This window comes from Cannabis sativa, chromosome 6 (assembly GCF_029168945.1).
Source record: "Cannabis sativa cultivar Pink pepper isolate KNU-18-1 chromosome 6, ASM2916894v1, whole genome shotgun sequence".
Lineage (NCBI taxonomy): Eukaryota > Viridiplantae > Streptophyta > Magnoliopsida > Rosales > Cannabaceae > Cannabis > Cannabis sativa.
In genome coordinates this window covers 66,372,186-66,382,892 of record NC_083606.1, presented here as the reverse complement: position 1 = coordinate 66,382,892, position 10,707 = coordinate 66,372,186, and the positions used below count along the sequence as shown (strand labels likewise).

Genomic DNA, 10,707 nt, shown 5'->3' with positions numbered 1-10,707 from the left:
GACTAAACTAAAGTGAGACCAGACTTAAACATGACAAAACAGAGTGAATGAATTGAAAACTTTATTTCTTTGATAAAAAAATAACCAAATACATAAATATCTTAGACAAACATAAAGAAAAAAAATACTAACTCCCACTAAATCATGATATCCTTAAGCAATACTACACCCATATGGGCAGTGTACCCATGAAAGACCTTGGGTGGCAATCCTTTTGTGAGTGGATCCGCTATCATGAAGTTTGTCCCAATGTGCTCTATGGATATTTGTCCACTCTACACTCTTTCTTTTACAACTAAGAATTTTATGTCAATATGCTTTGACTTGGATGAGCTCCTATTGTTATTGGAATACAACACTGCTGATTTATTATCACAAAATATCTTGAGGAGTCTTTCTACATCCTCCAAAATACACAGCCTAGTGACAAAGTTTCTCCCAATGTAGGTTGATGTAGACCTTCTACTATCTTGGCATCCAACAAAATTAGAATCAGAATACCTTACTACCTCCAAATGATCTGACTTCCTGTATGTGAGCATGTAATCTTGTGTTTCTCTAAAGATATCTCATAATCCTCTTGGCTACTATCCAATAGTCTATACCAGGGTTGCTTAAATGTCTGCCTAACACCCCGATAATGTACGAGATATCTGGATGCATACATACCTGAAGATACATTAGACTCCCAACAGCTGATGCATAGAGAATCTTTTGCATTTCTTGAATTTTAAGGCTGCTTTTAGGGCATTGACTAAGACTAAATTTATCTCCTTTAGCAACATGGATATCACCTGGTCTAGAATCTTGCATGCCAAACCTTTTAGGTACTTTATCGATATAGCATCTCTTGTAATAATCTAAGAATACCTTGAGAACAATCTCGATGTATCTGAATTCCTAAAATAAGAGAGGCAAAGTCGTTAGGTTTAATTTCTTGTTCTGTTTTTAATTGTTGCTGTATGTTGACGTGGAAACTTGTATGAGAAATGGTTAGGAGTGGAATTTATCCAACAATAATAAAGAAGACAGAGAATTTTACGTGATTTAATAGTTTAACTTTACCTAGTCCACGAGTTAGTGTTATTTCTGAGTGTAATTGTGACTAAATTTTTTTGATAGACTTTCTATGTATAAAATTTGTCGTTCATCTTCCCTTGAGTGTACTTAACCTTATTTTAGTGGGAAGGTACACATAATGGAATTATAACTCACATTTTATGTATATTTAAATATACGTGTGGGGAAGGAAAATACAAATAACTCATCTATATTCAAAATACAAATAAATAAATAAGCTTTGACTTACTTTGAGCATGTCGTATACAAACATATAGTACAATTGCGATATTCTTAGAGCAGTCTATCTCGAGCAAACTGAGATTGTTCTATCTTTGGAATGAAAGGTTGTATACATATGTGATATTATGCTCTCTTTGAGGTGATGAACATAATTTTTCCATTAGATCATCCTGATCAGTTCTTCTCCTTATTTTCCTAGCTAGTTGGTTAAATCATATTTGATCATAGTACTGCCAATGATTTTTAAAATATTTGTTATGAATAACACTGTTGTGCTTCACCTTGTCTTATTATAAATAACTGATTCATAGGGACCTTATAGCTACGATTATTATAATTAAATGATTCCATAGGGACTCTATAGCTTCGATTATTTCATAATAAACGACTTCATAGGCCCCTATGGAGTCGGTTATTTCATACCTTCTTTAGCATTATTTGGAACAACGTCAATTGTGAATTTTGCCAAAATTGACGCCTTATGTTCAAAAATATTGTCTTTAAAGCTCTTTTTTATTGTAGTGTATGTTAGTCTTCTATTGACTATATTGGACAAATTTTAATAAAAATGTTTCTTTTTAATAATGTGAATAATTCGAGGAACTATCATATTGATTTATTTTTTAATGGTACTATTTTGAGATCTCTTTTTTTTTTTTTTACATACCATTCTGAACTTTTAACTTCAAATAACTATAAATTAATTTGCTTGATTTTAAAAAGTTCTTAGTAGGGTTTACCATTAGATCTTGTATTTTGCAAAAAGTTATCGATATAATGGATTCTATGTTTTGTTAAATAATAAAATTGACCTTGTATTTTTCAAAATGGTAAAAATATGACCTTAAAGTTCAATTTTCTATAATGTTTTTTTTTTAATATAAGCAACTTGAGGACAATTCTTAATTAATACGAATAAATATAGAAAATATAGACAATTTTGTCATAACAAATTTAGATTAGATTATAATTAAGTTTTATTTTGACAAAAAAAATTAGTTCAATGTCTTATTTGTACCATTTTGAAAAATACAAGGTTTATTTTGTCATTTAACAAAATAGTAAGTTTAATTAATAACTTTTGTAAAATACAAAATTCAAAATAGTATTTACCCACAAATTAACGAGTGATTCTCCGGCCAAAAAAATGTCACCTTGGGCATGCATCATCGTGTACTATATGGTGTTTAATAATTACAATTTTCAAAGCTTTTTCTTAAACTCGATGCATGTTGTGGCGGTCGTCTACATCCATGCATGGTTAATTAATTTGGGGGTTGTGCTCATTGAATCTAAGCCAGTTTTATGTCAAACTTTGATTATTTTCTAGTCAGAATAAGATATTCTTTAGGGCCAAAATTTCATTTTGATTGGCTTCTTGCTAAGTCTGGCATTATAATGATGGATGACCTGAGGTCTTTAGTAGTGAATGAAACACGCCAAACATAATTAAATATTATTAATTAGACACGATTTCCATGTTGAATTCTTCTCCAAATGAATAGTACTACCCAAGTAGTTTTAGTAAGCTTTCACAATATATTTTCAAAGATGATGTGCTGTGATCAACACTATATATCTATATATATATGTGTGTGTGTTTATGTATGATGATAACATTAATAAATAGTAAGAAATGAAATTATTCTCTTGTTTGAAGCTTGGTTATGTGTTACTCATGGTCCTCCTCGTATTAGCCAATACAGGTGTGTACTACATTTTCATATATAAAACATCACTAGGGTTTACAATTTGGTGAAATATATACTGTTTAAATTTAGTTAAATGCCTAATTTTTTCTTATATCATATATACATTAAAGGAAAAAATTAATGCATTTATTAGTAATGATTCTTACAAAGACACAACAAAGTAATACAACTATAATTTGCAGATCATCATGTTATTACTCGGAAATTGGTAAGGGCACCAACTCCACCCCCTCCTCCAGCAACGGCAGTAGCTAGTCACCATCAGTAATATATGTGGTTCATCCCCAAAAATAGACCTACGGCTACAATTTATGTTTTGGGGATAGTTATAATTTTTTTATCTTGAATTTTTTCTTTTTTTGATCAATCTACATGTGATGCTGAAAATAAGGTTTGAAAATTGTACAACACCAATTTTTTATTATTATTAATAATAATAATAATAATAATAATAATAATAATAATAAATTGTACAAGGTGTTGTAAATATTATTACCAAGGCATATTATAGGCTGCATGCACACTATCTATTTTCTATTTTTCTAATTTTTGATAACACATTAGCATTACAAAAAAGTTTATTTTTAGTCACAATAAAATTTGTGACTAAATGTAAAAAAATTGTGACTAATTATAAATTATCATTCTTATGCTGTGACTAAAAGTATTAGTCACAAAAATTACAATTTGTTGTGACTAAATGTGTTTTTAATCACAATACTTATTATGACTAAAACTAAATTAGTGACAATTTCTAGCTAAATACTATGTTTTAGTCACAAGTAAGTTTTTGTTGTGAGTAAAAGTTACATTTAGTCACAAAAAATTTATATTGTGACTACAAAATTGTCACTAAAAGTAACAATTTTTTGTAGTGTAGGTACATTATAAGTTGACTGTGATGAGATTGTAAGTTTTGATGAATCTGTTTTATTTATGTATTCATAGTTTTCTAGCTAAAACAATTAGACGAGTTCTTTATAGGACTTGCTCTCTTTCCAATAAAAAGAAGAAAATATTATTGAAAAATTTTAGCATCTCCCACGACGCAAAAAAAAAAAAAAAAAAAATAAATAAATAAATAAAAAAAATGTAAAGTTGAAATATAACTTATTTGAGAAAAAATATGCTCCAATAATATGCTTAAAAAATTATATAAATTTGGCATATATTTAATAGGGTAAATAGTGACATTAGTACTCAAAGTTTTAGGTTTGTAAGCGGCATAAACCCAATGATTTTTTTTAGTGGCATAAGTACCCAATGCTTATAAAACTGTAATTTTCTTTCAGTTTCATCAGTATAGACTCTATTATTGTCTTAAACAGGACACATATAAGACCCAAATTTTAGATTATTTGGTCTGGACGAAAAATATGTAGTATCAGTTATTTTCATATCTTTTTTTAATAAATTTAAAACGGAGCCTATACTGACGAATATAAAGAAAAATTACAATTTTACAAACATTGGGTACTTATGCTACTAAAAAAATCATTGGGTTTATGCCGCTTACAAACTCAAAACTTTAGGTATGCCGCTTACAAACTCAAAATTTTAGGTACTTATGCCGCTATTTACCGTATCTAATATTATAATAAATTTTACACAACATTTGCCATTTGCTATGATATAAAATTTGCATTACTATAATAAATAAAATATTTTTCTATTTATCTTTATTTATTTTTTTTAATATTTTTTTAGTATATTTAACTATAACAGTAAATGATAGTCTATTTATTTTATTTTATTTTACATAATAAAATATAATGATAAATTATTGATAGCGCAATAATTTTTTTGGGCTTTTTACAAAAATTTGAGAAAAAAAGAAAAATTTTGATGTATATATATGACATGCAAATTTAATTACACAAAATATATTTTTTTTAAAAAAAAAATTAAATATATGAGATAAATCATTAAATAAGAATTAGTTAAATAAATTTAATTAACCTTTTCTTTATCAAGACTTAAAGCCAGTTTCACAAACCATCTTCAAGTAGCACATGAACATATTAGATTTTTAACAATGTGAAACATAAAGAAGAGAAATCCTAACAGAATCAATTCAAACTAGAAAACAGAAAACTTGTAAAGAAATAGGGAAAAGAAAAGTAAACACAAAATTTATAGAGGTTCCTCCCAATGCAATGGAGTACTTCCTCTTTTTTGAGATCTCTTAAAAAATGACAAGCTCAATCTGCACTGTATTTTTTCTTTTTTTTGCTAAGAAAGACAACTTCATTGAAAGGCAAAAACCAACAAAAAACACCAAAGTTTTTAGATGGCAACAAGAGGTACCAACTCCTCAGCAGTAAAAAAAACCGAAATGATAAGAGTTAAAAGACCATTTAGCAAGCCTATGAGCCATTTCATTCCTAGAACGGGGTATCCAAGGGGGTATCCAAGTTACTGTCGCCAACGGGATACGATCCAGCCCATCCAAAACCAGCGCAAACACACTCGCAGCCGTCACTTGAGAGCCGACGGCTAAGATTATGTATTTTTTTTTCTTTAAATGACGGTATTTGGCACACGAGAATAAATTGTTTCTCGTTGTTTTTTCAGCTTCGGTCCAAATTGATTCGTGGACTAAGACTCATTAACGCCTGAACTACATAAATATCATGCTCTCAACTATTTTATTTATTTCTTTCCAAGCTTTAAATGCTTCATATATTTTTAATTGTCGAAAAATTTGATAAACAATATATATAAAAATTAATTTTTATATTACTGTATTTTAACATATAATTTTATTTTGATATTAATATTACTCAAATATTGATAAAATATAGAAGATTTTTTAATTTTTACATTTTAAAATATTTTTTTTATTTTGTATTTATTACGGAAATTCACATAAAAACCCACATAGCAATTAACTAAAATCCACATAGAAACTACCGGAACAACTCAAACTGTAAATTGAAAAAAATAAAAATATAAAATGTTATATAAAATAATTTTCCCAAAATATAAACTTCATTAATAAAATTAACATAAGTTAATAGTTTATATTTATAAATTTAATTATCAAGTCCTAATAAATATGAAATTAACGTGTTACCATTTACTAATATTTTTTTCTCTATTTCATCTTTTACCAATTTAAAGAAAGTCGCAAAGACTTATTATTATTATTTTCGTAATTAATAAGGAGAAGACTTTTTTTTTTTTTTTTTGAAAGTAATTAAATAAGGAGAAGATGAAATAGAGAAGACTTGTTTTAATATTTATTTTTTTCTTTTGAAAAAACCACACTGTCGTTACCGTGTTTCAAAATTGAGCTTTCGCAAGAATTTTCCAAGTTGACCATCATCATCAACCATCTGAACCATACATACATGTATATAAAGGGAATAGAGAGAGTGTCTTTGTATATATGCACGAAAATAAGTAGTAGTAGAAAATGAAATTCTGTTCAATCATTATTAGCTATATGTTACTCTTTCTCCTTCTTGTATTTGTATCATTGCCCAGTATCTACGTGCCACAAAAATGTTTCAGCCCTACAGGTGCGTAAATTTGGTACAATATTTTTTTTTTTGTTGAAAACCAATTTGGTACAATAGTGTTTTTGATAAATTAAAAAATTATATATATTTTTTTATATATATAACCACTAACATTATAATTATATAGTAGACACTTTTTTTTTTTTTATTTGAATAATGTACAGTATTGAAAATAATACTAAATAATCAGTTGTGTGCGTGTATTAAATTTATTTTATATGCTTAAAATTTACTGATTTAAACATACCATGCATAATATATATATATATATATATATACAAAGTTATGTATATAAAAAAAATTGTGATAAAATTTCTCTAGCTACCAAAAATAATAAAAAAAAAACGCCCAGTAAATGCAAAACTAATGATCTATTACAAATTCATTTTAGTTAGTTTTTTTTATTTTTACATTTTAAAATAATAATTTTTTTTTTGCATTTTTACAGAAATTCACATAAGAATTAACAAAACAACTTAAATTGTAGGGAAAAAAACAAAAAAATACAAAAAAGGAAAAAAAATTACAAAAATACTTTGGGCCGACCCATTAAACATTTATACAGTCCACATACAAATATTTACAAAAATACCACATGCACTAAGCCTTCAGCTGTACAGAGCGAACCATGAAGATGAAAATACGCGCTCGTTTCAAAACCGCAAAACAACCAAAATGAAACCAAAACGAGAAAAATACAACTATTAATTCTGGCAAAATCAACTAGAAAAGAATACCTGCAATGATCTAAACTGAAAATGACGAAAAAAAATCAGAAAAACTGTGAAGAAACTGAAATTACACATTTGTTTTCTATTTTATTCGATCAAAATAACTCCCCCTAATATCGAAATCTATATTCATAAAATGTAGATCTGTAACAAACAGATCTGGAGCTCCCACTAAATCCAAAACAATGTATGATGTGAAATTTTTTTTAAAAAAACCTCATGAATAATACATCTACGTTATATACAGTTGCATTTTGATTTATTTTTTTGTTTTGGTTGCCTTATAGTTGCATTATCGTTTTATGATAGTTTATATATTATGCAAGAATTTAATTTGATGGGGACTAAGAAATAGTAGTTATACATAGTAAGTTTTGTGCAAATAGTTGCATATTAATTTTATAGTGAAATAACATATGCAAGTAGCAAAACTATAACAAAACTACAAAACAACTGTATGCAAGTGCAAATAGTTGCCTTATAGTTGCATTATCGTTTTATGATAGTTTATATATTATGCAAGAATTTAATTTGATGAGGACTAAGAAATAGTAGTTATACATAGTAAGTTTTGTGCAAATAGTTGCATATTAATTTTATAGTGAAATAACATATGCCAGTAGCAAAACTATAATAAAACTACAAAACAACTGTATGCAAGTGTAAATAGTTGCCTTATAGTTGCATTATCGTTTTATGATAGTTTATATATTATGCAAGAATTTAATTTGATGGGGACTAAAAAATAGTAGTTATACATAGTAAGTTTTGTGCAAATAGTTGCATATTAATTTTATAGTGAAATAACATATGCAAGTAGCAAAACTATAATAAAATTACAAAACAACTGTATACAAACTAAAATACAGGAAAAACTCTTTGAACATCAACATCCATGATAAATCTCATTGTTACCCATTGATGATATAAAAATGGACAGGAAACAACTAGATAAAAAACACATTAAAAAAATACATATAGAAGGTGTAAAATTTCAAATATGGGAGAAAACCAAAAAGAAACCGAAAACAAACCTCGGTTCGAACATCAGCACCAACATTAGCTTTTTTCCCAGAAACGTTGACAATGAAATCTCTGCATTATTTGTTGAGCAAACATACATAAGAAGCACAATGATTTCTATACTCTTTCTGGCTTTATTCTCTACGCAGTCGCTCCATATGTTATCAAGGTCCGTTTCTTCGTAAGAATATATAAGAAACTAGCTTTACAATTAAAAATTAAAAATAAAAAGAAAAGAAGAATTGTTATGTAAAAAAATTTAAAATTAAAAACTGAAATAAAATTAAAAATTAAAAATTAAAAACTGAAATAAAATTAAAAATAAAAAGAAAAGAAGAAAAAACGAGAGTGAAATGATGGATTGATTGATTGAAGTCAATCCTAGACCTAAGCAACAATATATAAGAAACTAGCTTTACAATTAAAAATTAAAAATAAAAAGAAAAGAAGAATTGTTATGGAAAAGAAATTAAAAATTAAAAACTGAAAATAAAATTAAAAATTAAAAATTAAAAACTGAAATAAAATTAAAAATAAAAAATTAAAAACGGAAATAAAATTAAAAATAAAAAGAAAAGAAAAAAAAAAGAGAGTGAAATGATGGATTGATTGATAGAAAATGAAAAAAGAGAGGGAAGAGAGTAGGATTTGATTGATGATGGATGGAATGATGACTAAGTGGTATTTGTGTAATAAAAGCAACTTTGTAAGTAAAAATGTAGTCATAGGCGTGTGTGAGTAATTTTGTAATAAATTATGTAAAATGAATTTTTCATGTAAAAATTTCTAAATTGTAACCATAATCCACATAGCAACTCACATAAAGACTACTGAAGCTACTAAAATTGTAAAATTTAAAAAAAATTAAAAATAATATATAGAGTAATTTTCCTTTATTTCATTTTATGTACCCTATAATTAAACATTTTTTCCTCTTGAAATAAAAGTAGCATTCCACTTAAAAAAAAATAAAAGAAATGAAAAGTAGCATTAGATATATACTGAAACACAAATTTATACATCTTTCTCAAACTATAGTTTATGTATAGAAAAGAAAAAGGGTTAATTTCACAAATGCACAAAACAACAAAAATACGGTTTCACGGAATTTTAAACATTTTTACGATTTTTTTTTGATTTTATTTACATAAAATACGGTCTTTTTATGTTGAAATTTTGTTCATTTGTTGTTATTTTTGTTATATGTACGTTATTTTTTGTTGTTTTTTTGTTGTTATTTTGATGTTATTTTCATGTTAATTACTTTTATGTTGTTTTCTTGTTGATTTTATGTTGTTTTCGTGTTATTTTTTGGAAAACCGTAAAAATGTAAAAAAAATATTCTTTGAACGTAAAAATATAAATATTTTACAAAAAATAGTGCATTATGTAATTATTCCAAGAAAAAATATATGACTATACTAAATACATGCATGATTTATCACTTTAAAACAAATTTATACATTATCAACCATATTTGTAGTTTATTGATTTTAGTGAAAAAATATTTTGCAGATGATCATTATAATCATCGTTTGATCATTACCCGAAAATTGAGAAGACAACTGATCATCGGGCCGCCATCTCCTAAGAAAGCAGTTCCTCCTGGTGCTGGATACAAATAATCAATACAGCTTGTAACTTTATTAAATCTATTATATGTTTTTACTTCGTCTTTAACACTTGGAAAATCAGGTACTGAAGAATAAAAGCTTCTAATAAATCAGTTTTTACTTCATTTTCCAGTTTGACACTTTAAGAAAGCTACTAGTCTTTTTGAAAAATGAATTAAGTTTCATTTATATATAATAACAATAATCATAAAGTATGTTGTAAATTTCGTTACAAACTCTATCTATAAATTATAAGCTCATGTACTATCTATTTACAATTTTTTATTTTTTGATAACACATCTAGTGTAACGCCCTAATATTTTGCCTTATTTTACAAAATACTAATTTTGATGCATTAATTAAAAAGATTCAAAACTGTTTGGAAATACACAGTGAGTTTTACAATAAATATGCAAAAAGGTGAATGATCATTCATATTAAAAACAAAATAAGTAGTTGAGTGCAAAAAAAATAAATTTGTAACACCCCACTGAGCTGAGATTACTTTACTATATAAAAAAAACAAAAGCCAAGGCTCCACCGGCGTTCTAGACCGTTTGCTCGTCCATAGCCCCTCCCAGTATACATACCAGAACTGACCCAACTCATCAAACTTACATTCAATGTTCCCTGTCTATTGCCTGTAGGGGAAAGTAATGAGCTAAAAGCCCAGTAAGGAAATGCTTAACATACAATAGCATTCGATACACTAAATATATCTTAAAATTCACAATAATACGATTCTTTATAATATTAACGTATCCAGTCTTAACAATATTATATACCTTAGCTCATAACTGT

General features: G+C 26.9%; 1 long non-coding RNA gene across 1 annotated transcript; it reads left to right on the top strand.

Annotated features, from left to right (window-relative positions):
• The first annotated feature begins 6,269 nt into the window (after positions 1-6,269).
• On the top strand, positions 6,270-10,037 carry LOC133039510 (uncharacterized). Its single transcript, XR_009688651.1, has 2 exons — positions 6,270-6,538; positions 9,808-10,037. It is a non-coding gene; the product is annotated as an uncharacterized LOC133039510 (long non-coding RNA).
• The last annotated feature ends 670 nt before the right edge of the window (positions 10,038-10,707 follow it).